Source organism: Gorilla gorilla, chromosome X (genome assembly GCF_029281585.2).
Source record: "Gorilla gorilla gorilla isolate KB3781 chromosome X, NHGRI_mGorGor1-v2.1_pri, whole genome shotgun sequence".
Taxonomy (NCBI): Eukaryota; Metazoa; Chordata; class Mammalia; order Primates; family Hominidae; genus Gorilla; species Gorilla gorilla.
In genome coordinates this window covers 24,884,783-24,909,859 of record NC_073247.2, presented here as the reverse complement: position 1 = coordinate 24,909,859, position 25,077 = coordinate 24,884,783, and the positions used below count along the sequence as shown (strand labels likewise).

The following is a 25,077-nucleotide window of genomic DNA, read 5'->3' as shown; positions in this document are numbered from 1 at the left end:
TTATGTGGGAATGACAGCTCTGCTTTCTCCCCACCTGGCCATCAGCAGGGCTAGAGCCACTCAGAGCAAGATGGAGAGCCTTGGGGGATGGGTGCCTATGGCTGCATTTTACTGAAGCTGCATCTGGCACTATGACACCTTCTGGACTCCACACAGGTTTAAGCTCTGCTTCCTCTGGGGAGTTCCCCTTGCAAACTCAAATGTCTATGTGAATCATGGGATCTCTTTTTGCTAGGATCCCAGAGGTCCACAGTGGGAGGGTGGTTCCCTGGAGTTCCTTCACTTACCTCTTCCTTAGGATCAGGAGCCAGTCCTGGCACTTGGCAGCGCTGTGCAAGCTTCCCAGCTTCCTCCCTCTTCAATTTTGGTGTCTGCATCTCCTCTCTATCAACTTTCAGTATTTCCTCTCAAAAGATCTGTTTGAAGTGTGATGGTTTACTCGATATTTTGGTGTCAGGTTCACAAGTACACCAAATGTCCTGCTCAGGGTCAGGTTCCAGCTCACGCAGAGGTCTGAAGGGAGTGGGTGGATGAGCAGATTAGCTGAAAGAACACTCGGCGGGTGGGGTGGCGGGGTAGGCAGGTGAAATGTAGTTTTATTCAGTAGCTGTCTCATCAGCAGCTCACTCACTGTCCACCTCGTCTCAGCTGCTTGAGCCGGTGGCTTCCACACACAGCTGCACGGCTGGCTCTTCCTTCAGGGTCAGCAGCTTAACTCTTTCTCTCTCTAGGCACGAGTGAGCTGAGCTGTGTCCTGGCTCCCCTTGTCCATCTGCAAAGACGGACAGTTCTGGCTCGCTTGCTCTCTCGCGCGCTCTCCCTCTCTCTCTCTCTCTCTGGGTGCAAGCATGCCTGTAAAGTGTTAGCGGGGCAATTATATCTTTTATAGACAATAGTGGCGTAGGTCCAAGGGATGGCCTTTCCATGTTATGGCTACATGGCTGTGATAACAAGTGGAGTTATATGACTGCACTACAAACTCGCTGAGTCATGCAGAATATAAACATCCTACCTCGACCGATCCTTGACCAAAGCACAGCCATGTTCCTTATATTTGGTTTCCCTTGGTAAGCGAGGCATTTCCCAGCTGCGTCTCATGGGCCACCTTATTTCATTTTCCCCACCTGAAGGCTTCTTACAACAGATTGCTAGGCTCTACCCCTAGAAATTTTGATTTGGAGAGTCTGGAGTAAGGCCTGAGAATATGCATTTTTAAGGAGTTTCCAGGTGATGCTGCTATTGGTGGTCGAGCACCACATTTTGATAACCACTGGTGTAGCCTAACCCTCAAGGTTCCTCCACCTGTGGAGGTCAGCCCAGCAGCACTGCTATGCAAAGTTATTGGGGGAAGGACTTATATAGTGGAAACAAACTGGGAAGCACCTCCTCTTTGCTGAGCAATCTAGAATCTTCCCATGAGCTTCGGCTCTGGGCCTTTTTAATGACGTTAAACAAATATTTAGTAAGAAATTTATGTTCATCTTTATATTTCTGAAATGCTTTGCACACAATAGATGGGGGATATACAATAAAGGCTCATTATGTGAAAACACGGATGGAATGAATTTAATATTCTTGCAGTTCTTGCATGTTCATTGCATAGAGAAATTTCCTAATAAAAGTCTGTTGGTCTTGTTGTTGTTCCTATTGGTAATGACGCCATAACATCCTTCTCAATGTGATGCTAAACATACAGAAGATAAGGAAATGTTTAGAGAAATGAATAATAAGTTTTGCAAAGATAAAAGTCTAGAAAGCTAGTCTAGGCTGCAGATATTTCCCATAATCTGGCAGGTAGGTGAGGAGATAGATAGATAGAGATTGATAGATAGATGAGATACAGATAGATGAGAGAGAGACAGACAGACAGACAGAGAGAGAGATACCCACACACCTCATGGATTCTGTGGCAGACAGACCTCTAAGATTGCCCCTAGGATCTCCACCCCTGGTATTCATGCCCATGTATAACCTACTCATTTTGAGTGTCCTGGCTCACTACAGTGATTTGTTTTAAAAAATTGAATACAGCAAAAGTGATGGATATTACTTCCTTGATTAGGTTACGAAACATTGTATCTTCCTTTCATTTTATTTGTACTCTCTACTCTCTCTCTTTTGTCTTTTCATGTGCTCAATCTGACAAAGTCAGCTTTGATGGGGAGGCCACATGGCAATGACCTCAGAACAGCCTCTGACCAAAAGCCCGTGAAGAACTGAGCCATCAGCTCAACATGGGCCCAACAACCTGATGAGTGAGCTAGGAAGCAAATCCTTCTAAGTTAAGCCTTGAAATCACACTGGCTTTGTTAAACACCTGGAGACAGTGGGCCTAGTTAACCCAAATGTGCATTCCTGATCCACAGAAACTGTGAGATAATAAATGTGTTTTAAGGTGCTAAATTTGGGGGTTATTTGTTTTGCAGTAATAGATAATGACACAGATTATTTTCTTAAAATGCCAAATAATTAATGTATTCTGCAAAGCATCAAAGAAGTAGTGTGTGTGAGTGTGCATGTGTGTGTGTGTGAGAGAGAGAGAGAGGGAGAGAGAGAGAGAGAGAGAGAGAGAGAGAGATCAGGCAGGGTTCCAAAAAGATTTCTGATCTCATTTCCCATTGCACAAGACTTGTTGCTAATCTGATCCCCTAAAAAAATTAAACACCAAAAGTTCTAGAATTAATTAGGGTCATCACTACTATCATTATTATTCAAGCTTTCCAGACCTAATTGTGCCATCCCACTCACCTTACTCACAACTATTGACAGAACTGTGATATTTGTAATAATGGTTGGTCTTAGCCTTTCTGACTCACATGTTAACTCTACTCAGATCTTCTTGCAGACTTAAGTGAGACTGAAAGAGAAGGTAGCTGTGCTCTGGCCATGACTAGAGTTTAAAGTACCACAACTATACATAAACATCTCTACACATCAAGAATCACAGACAACATTCCATCCATTACTTCTCCATCCAATTTTCAACAAATGTTTACTGAATACCTACATTGAGCAATGCACCATGCTAGGAAGAATAATTGAAAGATGGCCATGATCATAATGTGTTCATATTCCCTTTTAAATTGACAGTAACCATGACACCTCCCTTACCTCTACAGTGTTTTCTTTTTAGCAGTGTCTATATAGCAAGTATTTTGAGCACATTGCCATTTGTGAAATGCTGTCAGTGAAAAATCTAATTCTTAAGAACGGACAAGAAGTCTGCCATTGGCAGGTACTTCAACTAGGCTTTTCAAAGATGAAACACCAACAATGGGCCATTTGCTATTGCTGGCATGACATTTGACTTGATATTTGAAACTCTCGTCTGGCCATTTCCCAAGGGGCCACAGTGAAGGCTCAAGGGGCTTCTCTGTAAAGATGAACCACAGCAAGGCAGATACCAGTGTGTGTCTGACATGGATTCAGCTCTCCTTGCACAGTCAGCCTGTAGCACAACCACAGCTCATAAAATCCCATGTCCCTCAGGATTCCCAGAGATCATAAGAAGTAAACAAAAGACAGAATAAGCTCATGAGGCACATTGCTTTTAACTAAAAAGCAATATACAAGTATCAAAATAAATCCAGAAAAGGCCATTTGGCAATCCATATGAGAAGATTTAATTTGTATTTTGCATATCTTTTGATCTAGCAAATCTACTCATAGGAATTTATCCTAAGTTGTGTAGGGGAGTGGGAAGATCACAGGGCTTTGAAAATCTATGGCTACAGGGGCGTTTGCTAAAATGATGTTTATGAGGAAAGAAATTAGAAACCATCTAAATATGCACCAAGAGAGGACTGGATAAATTAACTATTATATAATCATACAATGGAATATAATTTAGCCATTAAAATAACATTGTGGAAGAATAAGAACTAGGGAAATATTAACGTTCAGTATATATTATTAAGTGAAATGGCAGGTTAAGAAACATGTACAATATTTTTATATTTTTGTTAAAAAATGCATGTGCATACTATATATATGTACATATATATATATAGAGAGAGAGAGGTGGGAATGTTAATAGTGGTTTTATCTCAATATTGAGTTTTTGGATAATTTAAATATTATTTTTATTTAACTATATGGTTTATATTTTCATAATGAGCACACAGTTTTGAGATTAGGGATAATTTCAATTTTATTACTTTTATTTTGCTATTGTCTGTATTTTCTATAATGAACACACATTGTTTAGAAAAACATTAAATTATTATTTATAAAGGGATCAATTAACTGAAAATGTACATTAAAGAAATTCTTAAACTAAATCTTGAGGTTTTAAGTACATGAAAATGGAATAAATGTAACTGAGAATCTTCAATTCTGCCTTCTGCCCAGCAACTTAGCTATCACTCAAAGGAAATAAAAAGTTAGAGTTTAAAACATCACTGTCACATAACCACCCTAAATCTTGTTATCTTCTGGAATTGAGACTTTTTTTGCCAATGAATGAACCAAAAGGAACTTTTCTTTGTGCTGGAGGAGGAGGAAATGGTATTTTTAGGAGGAAGGAGAGAAAGCACACCCTCATATAAGGATAACCAGATACCAGCTGGAGAAGGCACATATGTGTGGCCGCTACTTACAGAGGTTCTCAAAGGCAGTTCAAATGTGAACACATTTTCTGTTCAGGGACAGTGTAAGTTTTCCATTTTTAAAATTAGTCTCAATAGGCAACTTCAAGGAAACCAAAATGGTAGAAGATATAAGTATTATAGGTATAAAAATAGTCTTTTTCTAAAATTAAGCAGAACTTGATATTTTAGAAGGCAATTAATTTTTATTTTAAATCAAAACAGTGCTTCATGTTTAAGTAATGTTTGTCTCTAAATTTTTCTATTTCTTTTATCTAAATAAAAAAGAGAAGCTCTCAACCAGAGTTTGAGGCATACATAAAATAGCAAAATAGACCAAAAACATATAATTTAACAAATACTGTGACTCAGTTATGTTACTTCTTTCTAGGAGACACAAAACACATTCTGAGGAAATATACATTCACTACATGTGCACGGGAATCATTCATTTACTCATTTAACATGAATTATCACCCACAAAATGTTAAGTACCTAGAATAAGGAGATAAAGATCAATCCTGTCCTACAGACCCACTGTAAAAAGAATAGGTGGGGCAGTTGAGACAGAAAATATGTTAAAGTATTCTTTGTGTGGCAGATAAACAAATTATATTTTCAACACAATGTATTAAGCGCTTTAATAGATTAATGCACAGTGTGATTTCTGTTGGCACCAGAGGACGGACATTGGAAAAATACTCGACAGGAAAAGACATTAGGGAGGCTTCCAAGAGGAGGAAAGACTTTTGCTGAATCTTGAAGGGATGGAGAATTAAGCCCGCAGATGAGTGAGGAATTCATGTGGGGCACAGAGATGTGTCACTGATGAAATGTAGGCTGGATACATCTAAAACAAAGGAATCCTTAGGGCAACATAATGATATCTGCTAATGTCTGTTATTTCATTAAAATAGAATTTGATTATACATTGACATTTAGCAGGCTCATAGGTTTAAGAACTTGTGAGATTGCTCAACTATGGTATATTAGGTTATTGTTAAAAATTATTCACTCACCCCTCTTTCACTTTGTGGGTGGAACATGCTTGCTCATCCCTTGATTCTGGGTTTGTCCACTTGCTTGCATTAGACAGTGGAATGTCAGGAGATACAAGGCATGAAAAGCACTTGAGAGACAGGGCTTTCTCACTTACACCTCTGCAAACCTATGGAAAGAACTCGTTCTGACTAGCTCACTGCTCTTGGGAGGAAAATGAGAGAAACAAAGAGCAGAGCCTCCCCACCCAAGTCCTCCTAGATAGCCATCCCTTAGCTGATATTCAGACTTGTGACCCTATTGTTGTATGCCTCTGAGATTCTGTGTTTGTTATGCAGCAGTATCGTGGTCATAGTTACTGATACACCAATCAAAAATATTTCCTGATACAGTGTGTACGATTCCAAACATAACTAACATTTCTTAAATGAGTAGCTCATCACAATATTGTATTGCATTACTGTGTGATGCATGAGTTTTAATTGGAGAGGTGTGATAGGGAGTTTGGTTGAAATGAACATGCCCAGACACCCAAAAGAAATTGATGAAGTTCCTGGACTTCCAGTGGTATAAAAGTGAGAAGAGAAGATAAAAAAAAATGCAGAGCGGTACCGAAGCCAATACTCACCTTCTTCACATTTTGTTTGGTAGGGCATATCTGGCACTCAACTAAATGCTTAATTTGGGGGAAAGCAGAATTTATTCCAGGTCTTTTTAAACTTTAATCCTGCTCCTCCACATAGACTATATTCATGGGTTCAAATAATCAATATTGTAAAGATACCATTTTTCTCCTAATTGGTCTATAGATTTGATGCAATCTCAATCGTTATGGAAATGCACAAACTGCTACTAAAGTTTATATGGAAATTCAAAGGCCAGGAAAAACCATGGAAATCTTGAAGAAGCAAAGAGCTAGAGGACGTTGTCAGATATCAAGACTTATTATAAAGTTAAAGCAATGAAGTTTATGTGGTATTGGTGCAAGAATAGACAAATAGATCAATGGAAGAAAATAGAGTCTAGAAACAGACCACTCATATACTGTCACATGATTTCTGATAAAATTGATTATGCAGTGGCATGGGAGACAAGGTGATCTTTTCAAGAAATGGTCTTGGATTATTTAAATATCCAACTAATAAAACAGTGAATCTTGACTGCTACCCCCACACCAACCACAAAAATCAATTTCAGATAGATAGTAGATATAAATGTAAAGCAGAGAAAAGAAGAAAACATAGGATACAATTTTTATGACTTTTGAGAAAGCAAAACATTCTTAAACAGGACCATAAAGAAAATAAATGACAATTAGATGATAAAATTTTAATCCTCCCATTCTGAAGTGATGCTACCAGTCCCATTTCAGTGGGGGAAGGAGTCATTTGAGATGGACCAAAAGATGTTATTTCATTTACTGAACAAACACTAAATTTTTTTTCTTTCTACCTTAAGACTCATTTTATAAGGCCATCAATCTATGATAGAAAAGATCAAAGCTTCCCTTACTAGTGATATAAATAGTGAATATAGAATGAATGAGTTTCTTTTCTAATATAGATTTATAATTAATATTAGGGAGCAATTTTAAAAAGGTCATTTTTTCAAATAAATTTCTCCAATAGAGGCATCACAGAGCAAAGAGGTAATACCTTCTTACTTCCCACTCCACGCCCCTTGCAGTATTTCATTAAAGACCTTTGCAAATAGCAAGTATCACAACAGCACATTATGATATTCCACAGATTATTAATTATGTGACTGACTGATGGCACTAAATTTCATGTTAGGAGCCTTATTAAATGGAGATCACTTTGGAATAGAAATAAAACATCTCGCATTATGATCTGAATCAAGAGGAAAGATTAATTCTATATAAGCAATTCTCAATAGCATCCATCACATGAAATGAGGTAAGCATATTCAGTTCTAGGCATTTCAAGAGTTGAGAAGTTCTGTGGAAAGAAGATCCCAAAATATTAACTCCCAAAGAAGCATGGAAATGAGCCAAGCAAAGGGCAGCCCGAGCAGTAGCCCTGTGTTCTCTTTTTGCTCTCTGATGTTCACCAATACACAGGTGTCAGACGTCACCTGAAGTGACCTGGAGACCGCCAGAAAAGGTTACTCCTGAGAAAATGAAACTGTGATTTTTTTTTTTGCTCTGCAGATGTGTGTCAGGATGAATTTGTGCCCCAAAGGGAGAAATCAGAGCTCAGCACAGAAGTCATTTCCTAGAGAGACGTCAGCATACCCCACAGAGAACCCTTCCTCCCTAACAGGCACAGTTGCTGACATCACACATCCTACCTTGCTGATTCCAAAAGGGCCTGGCAGAATCAGAAAATTCAGGTTGCAAAAGACACCCCCCTCCCCCGCGTCCCCCACCCCCAACACACAAGAGAAGTGTTCTACAGCCTACCGCATGGAAGTATTCAGACTTGACAGTATTGAGCTACATTATTAAAAACTACCTACAAGGATTGCTCTTTTGTCTCTTGGGAAAGGAAGGAGGCATAATGCCTGAAGGAAGAAAAAACAATGTATATTATCAATACTAAAAAAAATTGTCAAAAGGCCATTTTCCCAATATAATTTGCCTGCCCCACCAAATTTAGCTGCTATAGTGACAGATGTCATAAAATGACAGCTTCCATGTTGTCCATCTGACTTTCTCAGATCTTGGATTAAGTTAACCCCTTCTGGGTTTCTTTACATGCAAAATTAACAGTAAAGTATTTGGTTTTTGCCTGATTCAAAGGCTCTAGAACATTTAAAACTTGGCTGATTACTTTCTGTTCTGGCAGCTCAGTGTGTTATGCAGTAGCATGCTAATACCCAATTGTACTTAACCTTGGTTAAGGACTAATTGATTGACTTTAGAATGACTTCAACTTTTATTTTAAAAGTGCACAAATACAAAATATTTGTGGCCGTTACTGAGAGAGTTTTGATGGATTTATTTTTGTAGAGCAGAGCCAAAAAATTTTTATTGAAAAATGAACCACTTATTAATCTAAAAATGATTTTTTCCTTTAATAAAAGAAAAATCAGCCATTCATAGGAGATTCATGCATAACTGACTATGTGTTAAATACTCTAAACAGGCTTATAATAATATATTTAGAGATTTTAGCACAATTAGAAACACATGATACCTCCCTTTTCCTTTAAGCATCTCCCATAACTCAAGTCCCAAATGAACTCACAGAAAGAGAGGAAGACAATTTGTCAGTTCTGAAATATTTGGTAATAAAGATACCTTTGGGAAACAAAGACTGTGAAGCTAACACATCAATATGTATCTTTGGAAGACAACTCTGCAATGGATTTAGCAAAACACATTAAGATTCTGGCATTGCCAGTTATAAGCAGACATGAGTGGAAAGTGGCTTTTTTGTTTTGTCTGATCAGTGTACCTTGTAGTGGTCATCAGGCTTCCAATCTCTCCTTCCTGTTACTGTCTCCCTCTGTGCTTTTCTTGATTAAATGAAGTTGGCTACAGTCTGATGGGCTGTGTAGATTAATTCAAGATATGTGTGGAATCCACCTGGCAAACCTGATAAAAGCAGCTTCCAAGAGTGGAAATGGAACAAAGGCATGAATAATAACATGGGGGATTTGCAAAGGACAAAAATATGGGCTGCCATTTGATAGTGACAGTAATTACTTAAGTAAATGTCAAAACACTTGAAAGAAACAAGAGAAAGACAAGTCATGAATATTTAAAGCTGAAACATGCCATTCTATTGATGTGCCATTTGGAAAGAGATCTTTCTCATGTTCGCTCAGTTAGTATGTTTTGAAAGTGGTGTACAGCCTATCTGTCTTTACACTAGGCAAACTGAATTATAATTAATATAAAATCCACAGGCATTTTCATCCAATCCCTTAGTGCCTCATTTCTCAAAGCACTATCTGTGACTAGCAGATTCTCAGACCCAAATGACCTGTCCATTGTTGAAAGTGGGGTGTAGAAGTCCCCTATCATTATTTTATTGCAGTATCACTCCCTTTAGGTCTGATAATATTTGATTTATATATCTGGGTCCCCCCAGTGTTGGATGCATATATATAAAATATATATATATTTACAACTGTTATAGCCTCTCTTTAAATTGATCCTTTTATCATTATATAATCACCTTCTTTATATCTTTTTACATTTTTTGACTTAAAGTCTATTTTATCTGATATACAGATGGCTACTCCTGTTCATTTTTGGTTTCTATTTTCATAGAATATCTTTTTCCATTCCTTCATTTTCAGTCTATATTTGTTTTTAAGAGTTAGGCCGACCTCTTGTAGGCAGCATATAGTTGGGTCTTGTGTTTTAATTTATTCAGTCACTCTATGTCTTTTGGATTGGAGAATTTAACTTGTTTACATTCAAGATTATTACTGATAGGCAGCAACTTACTCTTTCCATTTTGTTTATTGTTTTCTGGTTGTTTTATAGACCCTTTGTTTCTTTGTTTCTCTCTTGTTTATCTCTGGGTTTGGGGGTTTTCTGTGGTGCTGAGCTTTGTTTTCTTTTTCTTTCTCATTTGTGCATCTGCTGTAATATCTTTCTTTGTGGCTGCTATGGAGCTAACATAACTACACATTATCATCATAGCTATAATAGGCTATTCTAAGCTGATAGCGACTTAACTTTGGTCACATAAAAATTATCTTAACTTTTCCCTCTCCCTCACAATTTATATTTTTGTTGCCTTAATTTACTTCTTCATCTATTGTGTGTTTCTTATATATTAATTGTGGCTGTTGTTGTTCTGACCATTTGGACTTCAAACCTTCATAATAGAGGATTGAGAGATTTACATAGCACTAGCACATCACTGGAGTATTCTGAGTTTGATTTATGAATTTACCTCTACTGGTCAGTTTTATGCTTTCATCTGTTTTCATTTTATTTCCAGGTGTAGCACCCCCATAAGAATTTCCTGTAAGGCTGGTTTAGTGGTGATAAATAAAATCAGAGATGAAGAAGAAGACATTGCAACTAATACCACAGAAATACAAAGGATCACTAGAGACTTTGTGTGAACAGCAGTATGCCAACAAATTTGATAATATACAAGAAATGGATTAATTCCTGGACACATGCAATCTGCTAAGATTAAATTATAAAGAAATAGAAAATCTGAATACAGCAAGTGAGAAAATTGAATCAGTAACGAAAAAAGTATCTCATTAAAGGAAAGCCCAGGACCTGATGGGTTCATTGCTGAATTCTAACAAACATTAAAAGAAGTAACACCAATTTTCCTCAAACTATTCTAGAAAATTGAAGAGAAGGGAATACTTCCAAATTCATTTTATAAAGCCAGAATTACCCTGATTCCAAAACCAGACAAGGACAAAACAACAACAAACTACAAGCCAATATTTTTGGTGAATATAGATGCAAAAATTCTCAACAAAATGCTAGCAAACTGAATACAACAACATATTAAACAGATCACTGTGTTCAAGTGAGATTTATTCTACGGATGAAAGTATAGTTTAATATACGTGAATCAATAAATGTGAGATACCACATTAACAGAAAGAAAGACAAGAACTATATGATCATTTCAATAGATGCAGAAAAAAGCATTTGAGAAAATTCAACATCACTTCATGATTAACAACTCTCAACAAATTAAGTGTGGAAGGTATGAACCTCAGAATGATAAAGGCCACATGTGACAAACACACAGCTAACATCATACTGAATGGGGAAATACTGAAAGCTTTTTCTCTAAGATCAATAACTAGACAAGGATGCCCACTGTCACCACTTCCATTCAACGAAGCACTGGAAGTTCTAGAAGCAGTTAGGCGAGAGAAAGAAATACACGACATCCAAATTGTAAAGAAGTCAAATTGTTCATTTGCAAGTGACATAATCTTATATATAGAAAACCCTAAAGATTCCACCAAAATCTGCTAGAACTATTAAACAAATTTAGCAAAGTCGCAAGATGCAAAAGGAACATACAAAATCAGTAGTGTTTTCGTATGTTAATAGTGAACTATCTGAAAAAGAAATGAAGAAAATAATTCCTTTCATAGGAGCTACAAAAAAGATACTGAGGGATAAACTTAATCAAGGAGGTGAAAGACCTCTGCACTGAAACTATAAAACTTTGATAAAATTTGCTAGGGACACAAATAAATGAAAAGATATCTGGTGCTCATGGATTGGAATAACTACTATTTTTAAAATGTCCTGTTATCCAGAGTAATCTACACATCTAATGAAATCCCTGTCAAAATACCAATGACATTCTTCATAGAAATAAAAAAAATTCTAAAATTCATATGTAACCACAAGGGACCTCAAATAGCCAAAGCAATCCTGAGCAAAAAGAACAAAGCTGGAGGCATCACACTACCTGACTTCAAAATATACTACAAAGCTATAGTAACCAAAACATCATGGTACTGGCATAAAAACAGACACATAGACTAATGGAAAAGAAAAGACAACCCAGAAATAAATTTACACACCTACAGCGAACTGATTTTTGACAAAGGTGCCAAGAACACATGTTAGAGAAGACAGTCTCTTCAATAAATGGTACTGGGAAAATTGGATATTCACATGCAGAAGAAAAAACTATACCCCTACCCCTCACCATACACAAAATCCGACTTAAAATAGATTAAAGACTTAAATGGAAAACCCCAAACTATGAAACTGCTAGGAGAAAACAGGGAAAATGCATTGTGATACTGGGCTAGGCAAAGATTTTTGAAATAAGACCTCAAAAGCACAGGCAACAAAAGCAAAAATAGACAAATGGGATTACCTTAAACTAAAAAGCAACTACTTATCAAACGAAAATATTAACAGAGAGAAGAGACAATGAATGAAATGAGAGAAAATATTTGCAAACTACATATTTGACAAGGGTTAATATGCAAAACACATAAGGAACTTAAACAACTCAAGAGCAAAACAACAACAAGAAGTAACCTGATCTTTTTAAATGGGCAAAAGGCCTTAATAGACGTTTCTTTAAAAAAGACCATACAAATGTCCAACAGGTGGGATATGAAAAAATGCTCAACATCACTAATTATCAGGGAAATGCAAATCAAAACCACAATGAGTTACCACTTCACTTCAGTTAGAGTGCTTATTATCAAAAAGACAAAAAGAAAAGAAGTGTTGGCAAAAACATAGAGAAAGGGGAATCTGCACACTTTTGGTAGGAGTGTAGACTAGCATAGCCATTACGGAAAACAGTATGGAGTTTCCTCAAAAAATTAAAAATAGAACTGCCATATCCAGCAATCCCACTACTGGGTACATATCCAAAGGAAATGAAATCAATATGTCAGAGAGATATCTGCATTCCTATGTTTATTGCAGCACTACTCACAACAGCCAAGATATGGAATCAATCTAAGTGTCCAACAACAGACAACTGGATAAAGAAAATGTGGTCTGTATACAAAATGGAACACTATTCAGCCACAAGAATAAAATCCTATCATTTGCAACAACATAAATGAACCTGGAGGCCAGGCACAGAAAGACAAATATTGCATGATCTCAGTCATGTGGAATTGTTTTAAGTTGATATTATAGAAGCAGAGAGTAGAATAGTGGTTACTAGAGATTGGAGAGGGAAGGGAGGATGGGAGGATGGGGAGAAGCTGGTCAATCAGTACAAAGTTACAATTAGATAGGAGGAATAAATTCTGGTGTTCTGTTGCACAGTAGGGTGACTATGGTTAGTTGTAAAATATTGTATATTACAAAATAGCTAGAAGAGAGTCATTTGAATGTTCTCAACACAAACTCATGAGATAAATTATAAATGCATAAGGTGATGGATTCACAAAATACCTTGATTAGACCATTATACAGCATAGATATGCATCAAAACATCATATTGTACCCCATAAATACATACAATGATAGTTGTCAATTTAAAAAACAATACATTTTTAAAAATAGAATCTCAGACCCAAACCCCAATGTACTGAATCAGAACCTGCATTTTAACAAGATCCCCAGGTGGTCTGTGTGTGTTAAATTTTGAGACGCCCTGTATCAGAACATTTTTAAACAATGTTTTCAGTGATGGGATGTTCCAATATTCTGCACTTAGAATACTTTACTGGATAGTAAAAGGTCTGCTCCTGCCTCAGATAATACAACTGTTAATGATTTTCTAACCTACCTGGTCTGTTCATGAATCAGTATGTGGTACCCTGAACCATCCAGTCATGGTAACTTATAAGAAAGCTCCTGGAGAATATATAATCCCATAGAGGTTCACAGATTAGGTTTCAAGAAGAAAAGACTGCAAATTATTAGTTCATTAGGCATAAAATTCCTGCTACAAAGAATAGCCCCCAATCCCTTTATTTCCTTAAAACATCTGTGTAGTACTTTCTTTTGTGTGTGTATAGTATTTTCTCGAAGAAATTTAGACCCCAGGTACTGGTGGGGAAGGTTATCAAAATATCTGTGACCTCAAACAGGAGGCTGAATCAAATCAGTACCAAGAAAAGTGCAATGTGGTTAGAATTGTTGACTATTAGAGCTGGCAATCACTTTAGAAATAAACTAGCACACCACCACCCTATTTTTACCATGCATAAAATAAAACCCTACATGGTGAAACGACATTCTCAAGGCTTCACAAATAATTGATGATGGAGCTAGAATTACAGGCCCAGTCTTATGAATCAAATCAGTGTTATTTCTCTGCTCAACATGCATGTACGTGATACGTGTGGTGATTGAGTCATGCAAATGCAAAAAGCCTTTAGATTTTCCTGTCTCCAATGGCATCACCCAGTGCATTCAATGATGTCTTTACCTGCTCATTTGAAAACAGTTATTTTTAAATGAATTTCAAAAGCAGTGTCCAAAAATAAAAAGTGGGTGTAGCCCTTAAAAAATAGGACTGTTTCCAAAAGAGCCAGGTGCCTGTTTGAGTGGTTAATGCATAATCTTAAGCATCTGATTGAAGTTAGCATTTATAATAATTATGTGTACCAATGCAAGCTTTTTTGGAAGAAAAGAAGAGGTGGTTTGAGTAAATTACTTTCTCAACTTAAGACTTGGAAAGTCACTATGAGGCCTGTTATTTTTTTGCCTGCCAGATGGAAAAGAGAATGTAAGGAAGTTAGAAGGGCAAGCAAGTCCTCTCCCTTGAGCATACACAAGAGTGTATATACTGAATACTCAGCTGGCAGAGTGAGATGAGAAAGCCAACGTGCTGCTCCAAAAACTCAGAGGAAAGCCTAACTGTAAGAAAAGGCTCATAGTGAATTGCTTTATTCAACTTCAGATGACAAACTGGAGTTGAATTAAGCAAGATTATAGTTAAGTTTAGTGTTAAATTTGGTACTGCTTTCCCCTAATCACCAATGAGTATTTCTTTTATTTTCTTTCTTTCTTTGAGACAGAGTCTCCCTCTGTTGCCCAGGCTGGAATGCAGTGGCATGATCTCGGCTCACTACGACCTCTGCCTCCCAGGTTCAAGCGATTCTCGTGCCTCAGCTCCCTGAGTAGCTGGGATTACAAGTGCATGCCACCACACCTAGCTAATTTTTTATTTTTAGTAGAGACAAGGTTTTGCTATGTTGGCTGGTATCAAACTCCTGACTTCAGGTGATCCACCAGCCTCAGCCTCCCAAAGTGCTGAAATTATAGGTGTGAGCCACCGTGCCTGGCCACCAATGAGTATTTCATTAGTGTGTTTTATCCCCTTAAAATATTTTATGTTTTAAATGAACACATTAAATAAGTTATGTGCTAATCTATTATGTCAGTTGTCCTCAATAAGAGTAAGACCTAACCATGTCAACGAGGAACTGTTTTTATGCACCTAGTGGTACTTACCTAAAATACGCAAAGGAATAATTAATCCTTATATTAGATGTCTATTTTTTGTAATAATATATTAGAAGGAAACTCTATTTACTTCAGTTTGGACTGAGAGACTGAAGAACAAAACAATCCTTGGCAAAATTTCCCACATTCCAGACTTAGGAACTAGGCTACTTTTGCAGGACTTAAAAAGGAGGAATCTGAAATTCTCAGTGAGTTTTATTCTCTGAGATTTTGACCATCAGATATTGGTGTTACACTTCTGATTTGGTCTTCACAAGTTAATTTATCATTCCTGGAAATGTAATATGTAACCCAGTCAGTTTTAATCAGGTGTGTACGTCGGAATCAACTATGGAGTGATTTGGTTTGGTTGTTCTGCATAGGGAGCCAGACATCTATTTTTCTTTTGAGAAAATACCAGACTAGCTTTGAAATGAACTTTAGTAGAGAACCATCACCTTAATCCAATGGAAGGAAACTCTAATTGCAGTTTTTCTGGGAATATATGAAAGAGGATGTCTTCATAGCATTTCTCAAATTATACAGTGTCATCTACTACCTTTATCAAACGGACAAGAGGTTGTGGTGGATGGTTAAATAATGGCCTGCAATGAATCACATCTCGCAGAAGTCTTGCCCTATGTAATACTCTTCCATATAGACTCTGGATTTGCCCATGTGCCTTGATTTGGCCAATAGAACACCAGCAGATATGATTCTAGCAGAGGTTTGATACGTGGTTGTGCATTGGAGTTTGCCCTCCTGGAAGCCCGAGACCCTGCTATGGAGAAGCTGCCATGAAAGACTATGTGAAGACAGAGGCCCAGCTATCCAAGCACAGCCACCAGTTGACTGCTGTCAGCTCAGGTGAGAACAACAGCCAACCCACAGAATTGTGAGGAGTAATAAGTCATTGCTGTTCAAAGCCACCTTATTTTGGGATGGTTTGTTATGCAGCAATGGATAACTGAAAACCAATGTAGGGAAATTTTTCACTACATCCTTTCCAAGAAGGAACTAACCAGCAAATAAAGAAAGATGTAAGTTTTAATATTGATCTTAGAGAAGAAACATAAGCTATCCGAACTTCGAGTAAATTTATAACTGCATGATGGATTCCCAAAGAATTAATAAACAAAAGACACACAGACACACACACACAACTCTCATTCAGGGATTTTCCTTAGTTTCAACTTTTTAGTGGCTATACAGGTCTCCAACTTCCAGCCTTTTATAAGACCATACAAAATTTCCATCTTGAATGTTTTTAGTATAAAAAGACTCCCAAATCTAATTTAACACGTGTGTGGGTGTGTGTGCAAACATCCACAGAGGTCAAGTTATTTACTAAGGCCACTTAACTAATTAACAGTAGAACTGTTTATATCTCAAGTCTGATGATTTTAAATTAAACCTTCCCTCTGACAGTCATGCTTCTTAAACTGCTATATATGTGTTCTCAAAGATATTCGGGCAGAGTACAAAGGGATATGGAAAACCACAGGAAAACCATGGTATATTTTTCTAGTATGTTAATTTGACTTCATGGAATTTAATTTATAATATTATTTTAAATTAAGCTAATATAAATATATTGTGTGAATGTAGTATTCACAAAAGTTTTAATTCAAAAAATAATATGTGCTGTAGTTCTCTGAGAGCAGAATATTTTTTTGGCCACAGTTGGTACTTTGGTAGAATATTTTAGAAGCAATACATTAAGCTGATATTCCTCTGCTTCTGGTGATCTCTTATCATCAAGGAAAAGAAAAGAATGCCATGAGGGGAGACATTGGAATTGTGAGCTTTTCCTTTACAAATCACTTCTCCACGAAGTATGCATGGAGGGGAGGGAAGTGAAGACATAAAACAGTTGGATAATCTTTGAGCAACACCTTGTATCAGAATCATAAGTCACCACCTATTAAATATCGAAATTTGTACAAAGCACCTAAGAGAGATCAGTGGTTTTCACACCTAGAGATTCTGATGTAATTAGACTTGGGTGGGACATAAACATCAGTAATTTTTCAAAGCCCCCCCCCTGCCAAGGCTTTTTCTTACCAGAGGATACCATTTCTATGATTATGCTAGACACCGAAATTAAGAGACCTTCAATTCATTTGTTGTCTTAACTAGGGTTGGCAATATTATCCAGATTTATTTTAAAATTCTTCAAGTCTTGAGAACACACAAGGTGATAGGGGAAGACATAGTCTCTTTTTTGTTAAGAATGTCTTTGTACTAATGTCAGGTCAGATTTGAAAGTCAATAAGTTTATTTTTTATGACCTGTCTTAAATACCAGCTATATTTTGAAACTGCCCAGATTGTCAGCTTCTCAATTTTGTTTTGTATAATGCCTTCAATGTTATCTCTCTAATAAACACACATTGTATAGTGACTGCCCTTCTCACAAATGAGAAATGGCTGTCCATTTATTAAGAATGTCCCAAACTTCTTAGTCCAAAGTTCATAAGGGTCAAACTATTCTTCAAATCAAATTCCAGTGGCCGAACATACCAGTCTTCTGTTGTTAGTTCTAAACTGTGGACCTTACTTCCACTATCCATGACTTTGCACAAATTTTCCTTATTTCCCCTCTCTTCCTTCTCATGCTTCAAAGACCTAGGCAACGCCACCATCTCCATGAAAACATCTATGACACTAATGAGAATGAATAGTTCTCCTACCTTCCCAGTATTGATTTGCACCACAATTAGCATTTGCTGCACTACAATTTTCATTATAGGTATCTGAGTCTGCCTTTCCCACTAGAATATAACAAGAGCAAGAAAAATAAAAAGACAATGAACAAGAATGCTTATTGGCCACTTATTTTTTGCCAATTACTAAGGTGAGTGCTTTCCATATTTCATACTTCTAATTCTCACAACAACCCTACAAGAGAGGTTCTATCATTAACTCCATTTTACAGATGTAGAACCAAAGGCTTAGAGAGTTTAAACAACTCACATAAAGTCAAACAAACAAGGATATTGCAGCTCTAATTCAGATCTGTCTTAGATTAGGATCCAAACTTTTAGCCACTGTGTTAGCCTACTTGTAGTCAGAGACAGTATGTAATTATTTGTGTGTCCATCACCATCTCACAAAGTCTAAGATAATTCTTTAGTCATAGGAACTCCAAAAGGTTTATTAAATTGCAGATTTTAAAAGAGGTAAAATTTACTCCATGGTAGCGTAAAACACAACTTTTTCTCACAGATAAACTTATCATATGTGTTTTGTGTTTCAAAATACAGTGTGTTATTCTGGTTGGCATGAGAATGGCAGATGAATAGATTTTCAGTAAAGGTATATAATGGGCACAATGAAGTCTGGTGTGGGGGGGTATAGGGTCTTCGGACACACTATTAGATGGTTTTGTATAAATTCTTCCTTCCCACAGGCCATATTTAGATAGGAGTTTAGTTAAATAGGCTAAGGGACCATGTATATTTATGAAGAACAAACAGTGGGGTCATCCTGTGTTTGGAAAACTCAGTTATCCATGTTTAATGTTACCCCCATGAGTACAACAAGCTGACCCTAATTGGAATTGCTAAGATTTCCGCATTGGCATTCAAAACACGCTGGGCGTATATAATATCTACCATCACTCTGAGGGAATCAAAACTCAGTAGAGAAAATTTACTAGATACTGGACATATTGTGGTCCCTTCTGCATGAGGAATTTGAATAGTCCATCTGTCACTTATAGTCGTGACAATGAACCATGACACCTATAAACGCCAGATGTGCTAATTTAGGATGAGAGGTGTAATTACTACTGAATACTGCCATGAGGAGGAACAGAGGACTTTAGAACAAGTTTTAGGAGCAGAAAATTATCTGAAATCAAGCTATTTAATCTGTGTTTGTGACCAGAAATGAACCACCCGAACAGGAGCAGAATTTACTTTTATGGCTCCTTAGTACCCTACAGCTAAATTCCCCTGAAACCACAGAAGTAAATTCTCTAGGTTAGTGCTGTCCAATACAATGGCCACTAGCCACATGAGACTTGGATATTTGGAATGTGGATAGTCTGAATGGAGATGTACTGCAAGTGTAATATACCAGATTTCAAAGACCTTGTATGAAAAAATAATGTAAACTATCTCATTGTGTTTTATATTGATTACAAACTGAAATAATATTTTGACTGTATTGTTCTAAACTGTTAAAATTAATTTAGCTTGTTTCTTTTTTACATTTTTTTCATGTGAGTACTAGAATATTTAAATTTTCTAAGTGGTTCACATTAGTTCACATTATATTTCTATTGAACAGCTATGGTCTAGATAAAAGGATCTGACTCCAGCATCATATTGCTTAGGTTTTAATCATGGCTTCCTCACATATTGGCTGTGTATCCTTGGGAAAATTACTGATCTTCTCTGTGCCTCAAGTTTCCTCATCTTAAATGGCAATAATAATAATACTACTTCTTAAGGTTTCTAGGAGGATGAAATAAAATTGTGCATATGAAGTGCTCCACTTTTGGCTCAGGGTGAAAGCTAAATAAAGGTTAGGAAGTTTTAAGCTTTCAAGAGTAGCTTAGACACTGATTTTCCTTCTGTTCAGAACCCTTTAGCAGTTTCCCTTTGTCCACAAGACTCTAAGCACTTCAGCGTGGCTAAAAAGAGGTATCTACAGAAGCTGACCCCAGCCCAGCTCTCCAGCCTCACATTCTACTATGACTCACCTTGAAATTAAGCTCCTGCATTCCACTGTAGCATCCTCAACACAGCATGTTCTCGTTGCTTGTGCAGTTTTGATCTTGTTAGTTCTTCCTCACAGATCTTTTCTTGATCTCTTTCTCTGCCTGCAAAACTCCTAACATCTGGGGAGGCGTCACTTCCTTTGCAAAGCTTCTCCTGGTTCACACTCTCATGTAGCAGCCTTGAAGAGGTACACATTATTCAAATGTAACTTATACAATGTCTGTTATTGTAAATGTCAAACTGTATCATAGACGTTCACCAGTCAATCTCCCTCATTCCATTGTGATTTTCTTCAGGGTAATAACCACAATTTTCTTTTGTGTGTGCCCAGCACCTAGCACAGTTCTTGGCACACGATAAATGTGCCGTAGAGATTTGCTGAACTCATAACACAATCTTGAGCTGATCTTTTGGTGCAGAGGGTAATTCTCTGCTGGCATGGTTTTATGGATTTCTGAATTTCCCTCTCCCTAACATATCTCATTTTGCTCTCCACATTTCCCAGCTACCATGCTCTTTGTGACTAACCCTAACCAATGCAACTTGAATAGGAATGTTGTTCACCTCTAATCCCAGGAAATTAAGAACAGGTTACCTGTTCAATCCTCTTTCACTCTTAGGTCGACACATTTAGAAGCAAAGAACTTCAAGATGCCAGACTGCAAAATAAAAGTCACTAATTTCTGAGTCAGCAGTTGGGAGAAAGGCAGGCAGAAGATGCCTCCTAGCCCACATTAGATTGTGCCCTGCATGAGGTGTTTGCCGATGCTATGCCAGACCACTGAAATCTGGAGGTTTGTTACTACAGCAGAGCTTTGCATATCCTCACTAATAAACCCACTATGGTAAATATAATTAGAAAACATTTTCCCCATGACATTCTTTTAATTGCAAATGCTCCTGAGAAGAGGAATAACACATGAAACGAATCCGCTCTGATCACAGATTTTTCTCCTTCTCAGATAAATCCAATTAACAGAAGATGTCTTAGAATTTAAGGGGGGCAGAAAGAGAATCTCTGTGGGTAGAGGGTTGGGGAAAAAGCATGGGATGGTAGTTTTGGTATGTAGGACACCAGAGGCAGTCCTCACCTAATTCAATGGCTTAAAATTATACCAAAGGAAAACAACTCATAACCCAAAAGGAATTAGGATGCACACACCAGGCTTACTCAGACATGTGGTGCTGCCTCCTATTTTACTTTATGGTAGATAAAGTTGAGCAGTTGTATAAATAGAAATGACTGGAGCCTTTACGTCTAATAGCAGAACTCATTTTTTATTTCTTTTTTGGCCTCTTGATAAAACTAAAGGATAAAGCCTTTTTTAGAAAGCTTTTATTTTGGATCTGTTAGGCTGTTCTACTCTAAAATGTCATCAATATTCTTTAAGGTATCAAAACCAATTTTAGCAAAAAGCCCCAGGAGTTGACTGTTGCTAGTCTGATAATGGATATCAATTTTTCAAACTGAAAGCAACTAAGAGCCTGTAAAAAAAAAACCCATAAACCAACCAGACTTTCCTCCTTAAACAATGGGCTCTGTGCTTTTATCACTCACAGTTGTATCTCTTGTTATAAGCTACAAGGGCTATATCTGAACCATGGCAATGATATAATCCCTTTCATCTGGGACTTCTCACACTCCCCAGTTCATTTGATCCTCTGGCCAGAGGAGGCTATAACAAAACCAAATCAAGGTTCAGATTTTGAATCCAACAAGCTGTACTGACATATGTGTATGTACATGTGCATTTACCGGCTGTCTTTATTTTCTATGTCTTTCTATTTTATGCAAACTATTTTCCCAACATAGTTGTGTAGTAACAAATTTGGCCTTGCCCAAAGACAAGGTCTGATCTTTGTCTTGTTTCTGGGAGGTAATCTCTGGGTGCTTGTAATATTACACCTGATAGGAGTGTCTTTGTTTTCCTGTCACCTTGAATCATACTGCAACAACCTTGAATCAACCTGAGACAACTAACTTGTAGGATATTGCAAGTCACTGAACTTCTCTGTGCCTCAGTTTCATCATCTATTAGACTATCATACTGGATAGTTTAATAAAGTGATTTAGAGTGGGGTCTGGCCACACCTGTATAGTGTTAAGGTGGAGGCTAGCCATCCCAGAAAGACCAACAATGTTAATTAAGTTGTGGGCTTTGGGTCATGTGGTATCAGTTGACCTGGAGACCAAGATCAACCATGTGGGTAATCGCCCAATCAACCATGCCTGCAAAATAGAGCCCCAGTAAAAACCACCCACGACCCGGAGACTGGACACTGAAGCTTGGGTGAGCTTCCCTGGCTGGCAATACTCTGTGCATACTGATACCTGGAGAGTAACATGTCCTTACTCCATGGAGAGAGGACAATGGAAGCTTTATGTTTCGAACACTCCTGAACTCTGCCCTCTGCACTTCTTCGCTTGGCTGATTTTAATGTGAATTCTTTCTCTTTGGCAAACCATAACCGTGAGTATAATAGCTTTCAGTGAGTTCCGTGAGTTCTGCTAGTGAATTATCAAAACTAGATAGTGGTCTTGGGGAACTTCCAGAACTTGCAGTTGGTGTCAGAAGTAACTTCAGGCCAGGCATGGTGGCTCACACCTGTAATCCCAGCACTTTGGGAGGCTGAGGCAGGCGGATCACTTGAGGTCAGGAATTCGAGACCAGCCTGGCCAACATGGTGAAACCCCATCTCTACTAAAAATATGAAAATTAGCCATGCATGGTGGCATACGCTAGTAATTCCAGCTACTTGGGAGGCTGAGGTGGGAGAATCGCTTGAACCTGGGAGGCAGATGTTGCAGTGAGCCAAGATTGTGCCACTGCACTCCAGCCTGGGCAACAGAGCGAGATTCCATCTCAAAGAAAAAAAAAAAGGAAATTTTATAGTTTGTCCCAAAACCTGACAGTGGTAAAATATAATTGGCAAAGGATTTGGAGGCAGATAATCCAGGTTTAAAGTCAGGTTCTGTGACTTGCCAGTTGTGTGAATATGCAAAATTTATTTATTCTCTTTGTTCCTCAATGTCATCATTTATGAAACAATAATGTCTATATACAAAAGGACTACTGCAAAAATTAAGTGAGATCATGCATATGAAATGTTTAAAAATTATAAAATTTTATATAAATGTTAATTATACAAATGTGTCCTTTTTTGCCTCTGAAATTATTCCATGTGAAACCATGCTCTCTAGATTCTTAATTTGTCACTATATCAAAACTATTTTTTTCTTAAACATAAACTGTTTTCAGATTATTAGTGTTACTGGCAATATCTTTACTCTCATATCTTATTTCAAACTTGTAATATACTTATAATAAAATAATGCTAATCATATATTGCAATGATAGTGCACAAAACCCCAGCTATGATGAGATGAATAATCCAGTAAAATTGGGTATTCAGATTACAGACATTAGAGGGAAACCACAAAGCTGTGAATAACATCTTAAACGTGTGTAGTTCTCTCTAGATTTAAAGCTTTTCAAATATACATTTTTTCCTATCCCAATAATTTGCTGAAATTGCCAGAAATGTACTATTACCTCATTTTGTAGCAATCTGAAACTGAAAGGGAGTACATGGACCAATGTTTCAGTTATTAATTAAACAAATATTTGTTTGGCAATAACTGTTATTAATGCACTATTGCAGGAGATAAGCAGACAAAATCTTTGCTCTCATTAAGCTTACATTTTAGGGATTCGGACTTTGAAAGTTTGCCATGTAGCTAAACATCATAGAAGTGTCAGAGACAGATTTGAATGTGGCTTTTCTGAAAACCAGTTTAGTGCATTTTCTTTCCTATCATTAAGCTTTAACATATAGTTAAAATAGAGTTGATCTCCCACGTGTTGGTCAGACCATACCTTTCATTTTTGGTTTAACTTACAAAGTGTAAAACAGTCTTTTAGGGTCATTTCTGATGAGAAACAAGTACAAAAAAGATTGGATATATTCACAAAACCCATCGTATAGTAAATTTTTAAAAATATAACTTTTTAAACTAAAGAAAACCCCTATTGAATTGTTTTTGGTCCTAAATTAGCAGATATATATACAACCTTCCAAAGTTAGAAGTTTTTTAGAAAAAAAGAAAAATAAATGTGGAGTTATTGCTCATTAGAAACTAAATTAGGAATTTGGGAATTTGTGGTAATAAACAATTCATCTGTCACACGGCATCCTGCAAGGGTTTGTGGAGATATAAAAGTAATTAAGAAAATTATGGATTCTGATGTTAATAACATTATAGTCTAGCCAAAGATGTATATTTTTCCAAATTATACATTCTTTTTAATTTTCTAAAATGCATTTAGTCTTTAGGTCTTCAGCCAAATACATACGTATCCAAGTAATTAAAGTACAAATTCACTCATTCAACAATTATTTATGGAGCATCTACTATGTGCCAGAAATGGTGCTGGGTACTAGGAATACAACAGTGTGTGAATCAGGAGCAGCCTCTACCTTCTTGAGTTCCATAGTGTAAAATAGTAAGACAGAAAATGCCCTCCAAATGGAAGAAGAGTGCAGGAGTGAGCAGGTGAATGGGTTGAGGGTTGAGAGGAGATGGGTGTGGGGACGTGGGTGTGAGGAGAAAGCAGTAAGTGTGAGGTCATAGAGGCACTAGTGCATTCAAGACAGCTCAGAAGGGCTAAGTATAAAAGGCAAAGGGGAAATGAGAAGCAGAACAGGAAGGCTGTAGCCAGATCACGGAAGGCTTCATGAGTTGAGTTAAGGCATCTGACCTTTGTCATAAGGGATTTAGGAACCATAAAAGGGTTTTAAAGAATGAGTGCTGTGACCATATTTGTGATTATGTAACTAGAGAATGAACTGTATTGGAGGGAATCAAAACTCCAGGGAGCGGACCAGTTAGGAGGCCACGACATGCCCCATTCACA

General features: G+C 37.2%; 1 protein-coding gene across 1 annotated transcript in view; it reads right to left on the bottom strand.

Moving 5' to 3' along the window:
• The window catches only part of GLRA2 (glycine receptor alpha 2), a 321,026-nt gene that overhangs the window by 282,354 nt on the left and 13,595 nt on the right, over positions 1-25,077 (bottom strand). The window contains exon 2 of the mRNA XM_063703004.1: positions 20,143-20,339. The gene's annotated coding sequence lies outside the window, so the exon portion shown is untranslated. The remainder of the gene's footprint in view (positions 1-20,142; positions 20,340-25,077) is intronic.